The 13,261-nt window shown below is 38.4% G+C and overlaps 1 protein-coding gene across 1 annotated transcript in view; it reads right to left on the reverse strand.

Annotated features, from left to right (window-relative positions):
* SPATA16 (spermatogenesis associated 16) overlaps nucleotides 1–13,261 on the reverse strand; it is a gene marked incomplete at its 3' end in the record, with an annotated part of 224,098 nt that overhangs the window by 192,174 nt on the left and 18,663 nt on the right. The gene's annotated exons all lie outside the window — the stretch shown is intronic.

The raw sequence follows: 13,261 nt of genomic DNA on the forward strand, positions 1-13,261 counted from the left end.
TTAATGGTTGTTGTGGGCTCCAGATGGGCATATCCAGGATGCCCCACAGATGCCTGCTGTCTCTTTGCCTGGTGAGAAAGGGGCATGGCTGGGGAAGGGCCAGAGTGGGCTTCTCTGAAACCTGGGGCTGAGGCCAAGGACCCTTTTTGCCTGGGTCTAAGGGTAGTAGCACCTTGAACCGTCCTATCATAACACTTACCACAGTTTATTCTCACTTCTTTGTTTCTTGCTAGACCTTAAACTCCATAAGGGCAGGGGTCTGTCTTGTTCATTCTTGCATCACAGGTTCCTAGCCTGGTGCCTGGCATCAATTAGGTATTTATAAATATTCTTAGAATGAAAAAAATGCTAATCATTTTTAAAAGGGGCTATGTCTTTTAAAGTATATCTGTGAAATTTATAAACATTATGTTTTAGGGCTTAATGAATAATTTTAATTAAAAGTCAAAATTTTACAGGCTTTAGCTTTTAACTACATTGATATAAAACTGGAAATAAATAGTATACATATAACCAAAACTCATACGCATAGAAACTGAAAAATCCTTTCAAATGATAATAGAAGTGAATATTTTTAAATTTGACAAGATATTTAGGAAGAAAATCTATATGTATGTAATATTCCTAACAGCATTTTCTGTAAGAAAACTGGAAACATTTTAAATCAGGACTAATTGGGAAATGGTTATAGTATATCAAATCGATGAAGTACTATAAGCTGATGAAATTAAAATAAAGATTAATGATAATATGAAAAATATGTGCAATATAATTTTAAGTGAAAAAAGTACAATGCAAATGTATACCATATATTTACAATAACAAGTTATTTTTATATATGAACAAGATGGGGGGAAACGAATGATAACAGCTGCAGCAGGGTGGTAGAATTGTGGTTCAGATTTCTCTTTTAAAAATAGTTTAATGATATTATAACAAAGCCTCTGTATAAAACAAAAAATTTCAGGGAGATCAGCTCGGTGCTTTGTGACCGCCTGGAGGGGTGGGATAGGGACGGTGGGAGGGAGGGGGACGCAAGAGGGAAGAGATATGGGAACATATGTATATGTATAACTGATTCACTTTGTTATAAAGCAGAAACTAACACACCATTGTAAAGCAATTATACCCCAATAAAGATGTTTAAAAAAAAGTTAATAATACTAAATAAAACCACTTAGCTGTGAGTAGATTTTGAGTGCCAAGGTATATTTTTTCTCAGTTAAGAGAGTGCTTTTAATTAGTTTTTGTTTACTCGTGCTCTATACGTTGACATAAGTTTATTTAGAAAAGTAGATTAACTGAATTTTATACTCACACACATGATTATATAGTCATATACATAAAATGTATATTTAAATGTAATTTATCTCTTTACTATAATTTATCTTTTTATGTAATTTATATTTTTAATTTTTATATAGTTTAGTGAGATAAATTTCGACACACTGGAGAAAGCCCAGAGGAAAGGAAATATAACTTGAACTTGAAACTTTTCCTTTTGAAAACTAAGGACTTCTAGCGTGGAGAAGACCAAGATTATATTTCATAAATGTCTTAGATACAAATTGCAGTCCTGTAGAAAGGGCCACAAACATTCATTCATTCAGCAAACGTTTCTTAAGAGCCTGCTATGCTTTGGGAGCCTATGTTAGATGATGGAGAAGCAGTGATGAATAGTACTAGACAGGCGAGTGACCATGGAAGATACTGTGATGTCCTGATCGGAAGAAGTATAGCCAGAGGATGTAACACTCAGGAAGTCAGATTTCAGTGAACTCAGTTAAACACTTCTCCTGGTCAGAGCTGTTCAAGGATGGACAGATCGCCTACGATGAAGCAAATTCCTTTCAGCCTGCACAACCCACTGGCGGTGATGGTATTTTTTTTTTTTTTTTTTTTTTTTTTTTGCGGTACGCGGGCCTCTCACTGTTGTGGCCTCTCCCATTGCGGAACACAGGCTCCGGACGCGCAGGCTCAGCGGCCATGGCTCACGGGCCCAGCCGCTCTGCGCCATGTGGGATCTTCCCGGACCGGGGCACGAACCCGTGTCTCCTGCATCGGCAGGCGGACTCTCAACCACTGCGCCACCCGGGAAGCCCCGGTGATGGTATTTTTAAAAGTAGATATGTAATTGGACCAGAAGACTTTTGAACTTTGAGATTCCCTCTATCTCATGCCCAAATCATAGACAAGTGCTCCAGAGGAGACCAAAGAGGAGAAATAAGACTCAAACTACCTTGGTAGAGAATTGGTTTGGACATAAGGGACGAACTTGCTTTCAAAGTAATAATTCACTTCAGGCTGTGACTAAAAGTTAGAGGAAACACTGACAGAGGCTGTGAAAACACCCATCTTGTGCGGAGCATTCTCTTCTCCTTTAGAGGCGGGAGGCAGCATCTGATGGCCGCTGCAAATTTATCTTGGCTTAGCTATTGAAATGTTCTTATCTGTGGATGGCTGAGGAAATCAGTACCTGAAAGGAAGCTTCAGGAAAGAACTGGGAGGGAGAGGAGGACGTGTAGTTAACAGCTGAGGAGAGCATGATTGCCTGTATCAGTGACAGCTGTAGGGGAGACAAGGCTAGGGCCCATTAGTTTCTGCAGGAAATGAGGTCTCTGTGAAAGTCTCTGTGACTTGAGGGGACCTTTAGAAATGGTGGTGGCAGTTTTGTGTCAGGACCTGAAAGGTGAGAATGAGGAACTGTCACTGTCAGGGGTATAGCATGGTGAGCTGTGTTGCAGTCGGCAGTGAGAAAGGCGCCGATGGGTCACTGATGAGCGCCAGGGAAGGGGTTGGGACTCCAGGCAGGAGGGAATGGGAAGATGCCGGTAAATTGCTCCTCCTGTACTCAGCGCATGCAGCCCTTTCCGCACAGCAGGCCCTAAGGCGTGGGTGGGATTGTGAGACCTGCTTGGAGATTTCTGACTTGAACAGGTCTTAAATTGTGGATTATAATCACTGATTTAAACGTACTATTTACTAAAAATGTACTATTTTTAGTACATTTTTCAAATGTACTATTTACTAAAAATTTTTCAAATGTACTATTTGAAAATGTACTGATTTTTCAAATGTACTATTTACTAAATATACTATTTTTCAAATGTACTATTTACTGATTTTTCAAATGATTAAAAAATGTTCAAATGTACTATTTTTCAAATGTACTATTTACTAATGTACTATTATTTTTCAATGTACTATTTTTCAAATGAACTATTTACTAAATAGTTTCAAATGTACTATTTACTGATTTTTCAAATGTACTATTTACTAAAAATCCTGTTGTTAACAGGTGCTGCTGAACTCCCTCAATGAAAATTCCAAAACAAAAATAAAACAAAGAATGAAATCCAAATTGGAAAAAAAAAAAAAGTCTTACCCTTATGAGCTAAGGTGCTCCCACAAACGCCACATCATGTCACCCTGAGATCAGAGACAGGGCGTCACACTTTCATCCTTTCTTCGCAGATGAGGAAACTGAGGCTTAGAGCTCACAGAGGTCTGATGCAGAGGAGCCAGATTTCAAGTGCAGGTTTTCTGATTGTGGTTCCTAAATGCCTTCCACTGAATTTCTGCAGTGTTTTACCTGTCAAGGAAAGCCGCTGCCGTTTGTCGTGCTCCTTGGCAATTTGTAAGAGCTTCTTTTGTCAGCATAGTACACAAATTGATAACTTTAACCTGAGAGCAATGATCTAGTGAAGCACAAGGATATGGTAAAAGTAAGGATGGTGATTTATTTCAGTTTTTCAGAACCATTAATAGGATAAACTATGAGTGGTAAGATTGTAATCACTACATATGTAGAGTATAAATATAATCTAGTTGGCTTCTGAGCAACTCTCTTTTAGGAATAAAGGCCGCCATCTTTCCCTTGGTCTGATATCACAGTGTTGGTCTCAGGACAACTAGACAGGAGGACATTGACAACTTGCCTTACGTATTACCACTTCGAAGAAAAAGTTGCTCAAAGAGTATGTCTTATTGATATGCATCTACTTCTGCACATAGAGGCTAAAATGTATTTCATTTCCTTTTTCTTCTGATCCAACTCATTTTTATCATTAGATACTTTAAGATGTTCCTTGTAACCTTCTTTGCCCTTAAAACTAGAAACCTATCTAATCAGTAGTTTTAACTTAAAAGAATGTCAGAAAAAGAGGGAATAGACACATTAGCAAATTCATAAATGTTGATACTTCTGATATCAAGTATAATCATTTGCTTATTTAACTGGGTCTCTAACTTTGCAGCCATCTTTTGCTCTCAGAATGGGTTTGGATTTAATACGTAGAAATGAACGAATCTGTTTGTCTTCCACTTCTTAGTAAAGGCCCCCTCTCAAGTCACTCTTTTCATAGAATGACATTTCACATTAAGGTCATATTGGCACCTGGTTTTCTTCATAATTACCTGTTTGTATCAGGGCCCTCATTAGTAAATTTGCTAATATTTATTTCCTCATTATGAACTGAGGTCAAGCTGTCTTCTTGCATTAGTCATTTGTTTATTAAACTAGCCAAAAAGTCAACATGTTTTCAAGCAGAATTATCTGACGATAAGGCAAGGAAAACAAGGAACATATTAGGCACTAGAAAAATATTTCAATGCAATGTATAAATAGAGGTTGACTTGAACAAGTAAAAAGTTGAAAAAATTATATTTGAAAAGAGAAAAGCTTTTAACTTAAAATGTATTGATTTTAAAATGTTTTTCAAAGAACTAGTCCCTGCATTTCAGAAGCTGCAGACCAGGTTATTAAAAGCAGGTGCACTGTAGGGATATTTGTGGACAATTTTCCAAGGTTCTCTAGTTTTTTCATACATCTTGCAAACAATGCAGTAACCACTCTTTGTTCTGGATCATCTTTGTAAGGATATTTGTATATTGAACAGCCTTGGAAAAAAGAGGTAGTGTCTCCCTCTGAGAAAAAGGGAAGGCATGCTTACTGCACATTATAAATGATCTGGCTTCCCTAAACTTGAGGTTCTTCTCCTATAACACAGTCCATAGTGGGTGTAGGTATCCATCAGCCCTCATCTGTATCACTCCTGTGGGACTTGGAGATAAGGGGGGCTGAGGGAAATGTGATGACGCGCATGCTGCTTGCTCTGCCACGAATAGTAAAGTCCTTTGTCTGTGACCCAGGAGTCTCATGCCTTCTACTGCCATCCACAAACTCTGGCAGGCCATCCTATTAGCTTGCAGGCAAAGTAATATCTCATACTCTTCACAATTCTTCACAAGCCAGTAGTTGAGAAGGAAGCAATTTAGCGTATACTGTGTTCTCCATGAGTCAGAGGGTATGGTAGGCGGAACACAGGCTTCTCAAAGATGTTTACATCCTACCCCTTGGAACCTGTGAATATGTCATGCAATAAGGAGAGGAGGAACTAAGGTTGCAGATGGAATGGAGGTTGCTAATCGGCTGCCTTCAAGATAAAGAGATCATCCTGGATTATTTGGGTGGGCTCAGTGTAATCGCAAGGGTTCTCTGAATGTGGAAGAGAGGCAGAAGAGAGTCAATGCCAGAGTCGGGAGGAATTTGAAGATACTACACTGTAGATATGGAGGAAGGGGCCACGAGCCAAGGACTGCAGGCGACCTCCTCTAGAAGTGGGAAAAGGCAAAGGAAGTTGAGCCTCCAGAAGGATGCAGTCCTCCTGCCAGGGCCTTAATTTTAGTCAGTGACTCTCATTTCATCAGTGAGACTAAGGTAATAAATTGTGTTTAACTGGTGGTACTGTTTTAGGGCAACCGCAAAACACAAATAAGGAGGGGAGAGTGTTAAACCTTCCTGACAGGGAATGCTTTGGTTTTTTTCCTCCTTGCCTGTCTGGCTTACCTCATCCTCTGGGCCTCAGATGAAATGTTCTACCTTTTCTAAGGAGAGCTCCTTGTTCTCCTTTTCCGAAGCGGCTACTCCTGATACTTTCTTTCAAAGCACTATGCTTTTTGTAGCACATTCTACAAATTACAATTAAAATTGGGTTTTGTTTTGATCTTTCTGCAGCTAAACCATTATATATACCTCAAGGTGAGATTGAAAATTCTCTTTGTCTATTTCCTTTTTTTGGTGAAAGTCTGCCCTTAATTCTTCTTTTTTTTTTTTAACATCTTTATTGGAGTATATTTGCTTTACAATGTTGTGTTAGTTTCTGCTGTATAACAAAGTGAATCAGCTATACGTACATATATATCCCCATATCCCCTCCCTCTTGCGTCTCCCTTCCACCCTCCCTATCCCATGCTCTAAGTGGTCACAAAGCACCAAGCTGATCTCCCTGTGCTATGTGGCTGCTTCCCACTAGCTATCTATTTTACATTTGGTAGTGTATGTATGTCCATGCCACTCTCTCACTTCATCCCAGCTTACCCTTCCCCTTCCCTGCATCCTCAAGTCCATTCTCTGTGTCTGTGTCTTTATTCCTGTCCTGCCCCAACGTTCTTCAGAACCATTTTTTTTATTTTAAGATTCCATATATATGTGTTAGCATACAGTACTTGTTTTTCTCTTTCTGACTTCCTTCACTCTGTATGACTGACTCTAGATCTATCCACCTCACTACAAATAACTAAATTTCATTTCTTTTTATGACTTAGTAATATTCCATTGTATATATGTGCCACATCTTCTTTATCCATTCATCTCTTGATGGACACTTAGGTTGCTTCCATGTCCTGGCTATTGTAAATAGAGCTGCAATGAACATTGTGGTACATGACTCTCTTTGAATTATGGTTTTCTCAGGGTATATGTCCAGGAGTGGGACTGCTGGGTCGTATGATAGTTCTATTTTTAGTTTTTTAAGGAACCTCCATACTGTTCTCCATAGTGGCTGTATCCATTTACATCCCCACAAACAGTGCAAGAGGGTTCCCTTTTCTCCACACCCTCTCCAGCATTTAGTGTTTGTAGATTTTTTTCATGATGGCCATTCTGACTGGTGTGAGGTGATACCTCATTGTAGTTTTGATATGCATTTCTCTGATGATTAGTGATATTGAGCATCCTTTCATGTGTTTGTTGGCAATCTGTATATCTTCTTTGGAGAAAGGTCTATTTAGGTCTCCTGCCCATTTTTGGATTGGGTTGTTTGGTTTTTTAATATTGAGCTGCATGAGCTGCTTGTAAATTTTGGAGATTAATCCTTTGTCAGTTGCTTCGTCTGCAAATATTTTCTCCCATTTGAGGGTTGTCTTTTCGTCTTGTTTATGGTTTCCTTTGCTGTGCAAAAGCTTTTAAGTTTAATTAGGTCCCATTTGTTTACTTTTGTTTTTATTTCCATTTCTCTAGGAAGTGGGTCAAAAAGGATCTTGCTGTGATTTATGTCATAGAGTGTTCTGCCTATGTTTTCCTCTAAGAGTTTTATAGTGTCTGGCTTTACATTTAGGTCTTTAATCCATTTTGAGTTTATTTTTGTGTATGGGGAGTGTTCTAATTTCGTTCCTTCACATGTAGCTGTCCAGTTTTCCCAGCACCACTTATTGAAGAGGCTGTCTTTTCTCCATTGTATATTCTTGACCCCTTTATCAAAGATAAGGTGACCACAGGTGTGTGAGTTTATCTCTGGGCTTTCTATCCTGTTCCATTGATCTGTATTTCTATTTTTGTGTCAGTACCATACTGTCTTGATGACTGTAGCTTTGTACTATAGTCTGAAGTCAGGGAGCCTGATCCCTCCAGCTCTGTTTTTCTTTCCCAAGATTGCTTTGGCTATTCGGGGTCTTTTGTGTTTCCTTACAAATTGTGAAATTTTTTGTTCTAGTTCTATGAAACATGCCTGTGGTAGTTTGATAGGGATTGCACTGAATGTGTAGATTGCTTTGGGTAGTACAGTCATTTTCACAGTGTTGATCCTTCCAATCCAAGAACATGGTATATCTCTCCATCTGTTTGTTTTCGTTCTAGTTCTATGAAACATGGCACTGGTAGTTTGATAGGGATTGCACTCAATGTGTAGCTTGCTTTGGGTAGTATAGCCATTTTCACAATGCTGATTCTTCCAATCCAAGAACATCGTATATCTCTCCATTTGTTTGTATCATCTTTAATTGCTTTCATCAGTGTCTTATAGTTTTCTGCATAGAGGTCTTTTGTTTTTTTAGGTAGGTTTATTCCTAGGTAATTTTATTCTTTTTGTTGCAGTGGTAAATGGGAATGTTTGCTTAATTTCTCTTTCAGATTTTTAGTCATTAGTGTATAGGAATGGAAGAGATTTCTGTACATTAATTTTGTATCCTGCTACTTTACCAAATTCATTGATTAGCTCTAGTAGTTTTCTGGTAGCATCTTTGGTATTCTCTATGTATACTATCATGTTATGTGCAAACAGTGACAGTTTTACTTCTTCTTTTCCAATTTGGATTCCTTTTATTTCTTTTTCTTCTCTGATTTCTGTGGCTAAAACTTTCAAAACTATGTTGAATAATAGTGGTGAGAGTGGGCAACCTTGTTTTGTTCCTGATCTTAGTGAAAATGGTTTCAGTTTTTCACCATTGAGAATGTTGTTGGCTGTGGGTTTGTCATATATGGCCTTTATTATGTTGAGATAAGTTCCCTCTATGCCTACTTTCTGGAGAGTTTTTATCATAAATGGGTGTTGAATTTTTATTCTTCAGTTTGTAAATATGGTTTTTCACATTGATTGATTTGCGTATAGTGAAGAATCCTTGCATTCCTGGGATAAACCTCACTTGACCATGGTGTATCATCCTTTTACTGTGCTGTTGGATTCTGTTCACTAGAATTTTGTTGAGGTATTTTGCATCTATGTTCTTCAGTGATATTGGTCTGTAGTTTTCTTTCTTTGTGACATCTTTGTCTGGTTTTGGTATCGGTGATGGTGGCCTCATAGAATGAGTTTGGGAGTGTTCCTCCCTCTGCTATATTTTGCAAGAGTTTGAGAAGGATAGGTGTTAGCTTTTCTCTAAATGTTTGATAGAATTTGCCTGTGAAGCCATCTGGTCCTGGGCTTTTGTTTGTTGGAAGATTTTAAAATTTTTAATCACCAATTTTAAAATTGATCTGTTTATATTTTCTATTTCTTCCTGGTTCAGTATCGGGAGGTTTTGCTCTTCTAAGAATTTGTCCATTTCCTCATGGTTGTCCATTTTCTTGGTATATAGTTACTTGTAGTAATCTCTCATGGTCCTTTGTATTTCTGCAGTGTCAGTTGTTACTTCTCCTTTTTCATTTCTAATTCTGTTGATTTGAGTCTTCTCCCTTTTTTTCTTGATGAGTCTGGCTAGTGGTTTATCAATTTTGTTTATCTTCTCAAAGAACCAGCTTTTAGTTTTATTGATCTTAACTACTATTTCCTTCATTTCTTTTTCATTTACTTCTGATCTGATCTTTATGATTTCTCTCCTTCTGCTAACTTTGGGTTTTTTTTGTTCTTCTTTCTCTAATTGTTTTAGGCATAAGGTTAGGTTGTTTATTTGAGATGTTTCTTGTTTCTTGAGGTAGGAGTGTATTGGTATAAACTTCCCTCTTAGAACTGCTTTCGCTGCATCCTGTATGTTTTGGGTCATCGTGTTTCATTGTCATTTGTTTCTAGGTATGTTATGATTTCCTCTTTGATTTCTTCAGTGATCTCTTGGTTATTTAATAGTGTATTGTTTATCCTCCATGTGTTTGTACTTTTTACAGATTTATTCCTGTAATTGATATCTAGTCTCATAGTGTTGTGGTCGGAAAAGATACTTGATACGATTTCAATATTCTTAAGTTTACCAAGGCTTGATTTGTGACCCAAGATATGATCTATCCTGGAAAATGTTCCATGAGCACTTAAAGAGAAAGTGTAATCTGCTGTTTTTGGATGGAACGTCCTATAAATATCAATTAAGTCCATCTTGTTTAATGTATCATTTAAAGCTTGTGCTTCCTTATTTATTTTCATTTTGGAAGGTCTGTTCTTTGGTGAAAGTGGGGTGTTAAAGTCCCCTACTATGGTTGTGTTACTGTCGATTTCCCCTTTTATGGCTGTTAGCATTTGCCTTACATATTAGGTATTCCTTTGTTGGGTGCATAAATATTTACAATTGTTATATCTTCTTCTTGGATTGATCCCGTGATCTTTATGTAGTGTCCTTCTTTGTCTCTTTTAATAGTCTTTATTGTAAAGTCTATTTTCTCTGATATGAGAATTGCTACTCCAGCTTTCTTTTGATTTCCATCTGCATGGAATATCTTTTTCCATCCCCTCACTTTCAGTCTCTATGTGTCCCTAGGTCTGAAGTGGGTCTCTTATAGACAGCATATATATGGGTCTTGTTTTTGTATCCATTCAGCCAGTCTGTGTCTTTTCATTGGAGCATTTAATCCATTTACATTTAAGGTAGTTATCGATATGTGTGTTCCTGTTACCATTTTCTTAATTGTTTTGGTTTTGTTATTGTAGGTCTTTTTCTTCTCTTGTGTTTTCTGCCTAGAGAAGTTCCTTTAGCATTTGTTGTAAAGCTGGTTTGGTGGTGCTGAATTCTCTTAGCTTTTGCTTGTCTGTAAAGCTTTTGACTTCTCCATCGAATCAGAGTGAGATCCTTGCTGGGTAGAGTAAACTTGGTTATAGGTTTTTCTCTCTCATCACTTCAGATATGTCCTGCCACTCTTCTGGCTTGCAGAGTTTCTGCTGAAAGATCAACTGTTAACCTTATGGGGATTCCCTTGTATGTTATTTGTTGCTTTTCCTTTGCTGCTCTTAATATTTCTTCTTTGTATTTAATTTTTGATTGTTTGATTAATATCTGTCTTGGTGTGTTTCTCCTTGGATTTTTCCTGTATGGAACTCTCTGTGCTTCCTGGACTTGAATGACTATTTCCTTTCCCATATTAGGGACGTTTTTAACTATAATCTCTTCACATATTTTCTAAGTCCCTTTCTTTTTCTGTTCTTCTTCTGGGACCCCTATAATTTGAATGTTGGTGCATTTAATGTTGTCCCAGAGGTGTCTGAGACTGTCCTCAATTCTTTTCATTCTTTTTTCTTTATTCTCCTCTGCAGTAGTTATTTCCACTATTTTATCTTCCAAATCACTTATCTGTTCTTCTGCCTCAGTTATTCTGCTATTGATTCCTTCTAGAGAATTTTTAATTTCATTTATTGTGTTGTTCATCTTTGTTTGTTTGCTCTTTTGTTCTTCTAGGTCCTTGGTAAACGTTTCTTGTATTTTCTCCATTCTGTTTCCAAGATTTTGGGTCATCTGTACTATCATTACTCTGAATTCTTTTTCAGGTAGACTGCCTATTTCCTCTTCATTTGTTAGGTCTGGTGGGTTTTTATCTTGCTCCTTCATCTGCTGTGTATTTCTCTGTCTTCTCATTTTGCTTAACTTACTGTGTTTGTGGTCTCCTTTCTGCAGGCTGCAGGTTCGTAGTTCCCGTTGTTTTTGGTGTCTGCCCCCAGTTGGTAAGGTTGGTTCAGTGGGCTGTGTAAGCTTCCTGGTGGAGGGGACTGGTGCCTGTGTTCTGGTGGATGAGGCTGGATCTTGTCTCTGTGGTGGGCAGGGCCATGTCCGGTGGTGTGTTTTGGTGTGTCTGTTACTTTATTATGATTTTAGGCAGCCTCTCTGCTAATGGGTGCAGTTGTGTTCCTGTCTTGCTAGTTGTTTGGCATAGGATGTGCAGCCCTCTAGCTTGCTGGTCATTGAGTGGAGCTGGGTCTTAGCATTGAGATGGCGATCTCTGTGAGAGCTTTCGCCATGTGATATAACGTGGAGCTGGGAGGTCTCTGGTGAACCAGTGTCCTGAACTTGGTTCTCCCACCTCAGAGGCTCATGCCTGACACCCGGCTGGAGCACCAAGACTGTCAGCCACCTGGATGGTCTTCCTAAAGCCGGGCTGCCTGCAGCAGCCTGACCAATGGAACATTCAAATTGGAAATGTTGCCTTAGCACTGCATGCTAGAGGTGATCTCCATTGCTCCATACCAGAAATAAAAAGGATGGGCAACTCCTCTAAGCTGGGGTTTCTGTGAATCTAAAGTGGCCCTCCACTGTCTCTTTCCTCTTCTGCCAACTGAAGCAGAAGACTCTGAGACTTTAGAATAGGGCAGTACTCCTCAATATTGTCAAGGTCATGAAAAATGAGGAAAGTATGAGAAACTGTCACAGCCAAGAGGAGCCTATGGAGACATGAAGACTAAATGTAATGCTGTATCCTTGGCTTCCTGTGGCCGCCTGGGCCCGCGTCACTGGCAAGCTGCCCTTCATTCTAAGACTATGTTCTCCCCTGTAGTTTTAATTTAGAGTGTCCTTCCAATGAAATGATGTTGTTAGAAGGCTGTACCGTTGACGTTTGAACAACAGAGGCTCCAACTCCTGCACAGTCAAAAATCCGCATAAAACTTTGCAGTCAGCTGTCTATATCCTCAGTTCCACGTCTGCGGATTCAACCACCCATGGACCTCGCAGTACTGAAGTACTCATTTAGTGAAAAACATTCGCATACAAGTGGACCTGCACAGTTCAAGCCCATGTTGTTAAAGGGTCCACCGCAGTGCCTTTTTTTTTTTCTCTTTTAAATGACTTTTCTTGGCTAATAAAATATTGGCAACCTATATTGACCCCCATTTAAAAAACATCATACTCATTCGTGAAATAAAAAATCTGGGAACCACAGCTTTAGATGTTATCAGATGCCATAGCATCTCATTCTTCCTTCACTGGAACACACACATTTTTTTTCATTGCTTTTTTATTTCTGAACAAGAATCCTCGTGAAGGGAGAGAATATGACTGTTTTGGACTGCATTCCCAGAGCCTAATGTACCTAGAACAGGCACATAATAAAAATTTGTTGATTGACATTGCAATACAAAATAAAAATTTCCCAGAGGTTAATACGTATATGATGATACTATAAGTATTAAGATTATATTAAGCATGCAAATGCCACAAGGTAAAAGCCTTCAAAAGTTATGCATTTTGAGACAAAAAGAGAGCCATTGCTTTTGCTTGTTCCTAAAAGTATACTTATATTTCCAAATCAATGATCTCAAAAGGTATTGATACTCCTCATAAAGATTCCTGCATAACAAATTTCTTTTAGAACTCAGTAGTAATAAAAAGACTATCTCTTCCTATGGGTCAGTATTACTTAAAATTAGTGAATGTGAGCTAGCTAAATGAATTCCTTTTCCCTTTTCACCTTGGCTCCTAGTAAGCACAGAATAGGTTTTCTGATTTACTTTGTTTCCTGTTTCCTGTCCTACTTCCTCTGCCCCTTCCCTATTTGAGTCCCTTTTTGACTTGTGTT

This window comes from Stenella coeruleoalba (genome assembly GCF_951394435.1).
Source record: "Stenella coeruleoalba genome assembly, chromosome: 5".
Lineage (NCBI taxonomy): Eukaryota > Metazoa > Chordata > Mammalia > Artiodactyla > Delphinidae > Stenella > Stenella coeruleoalba.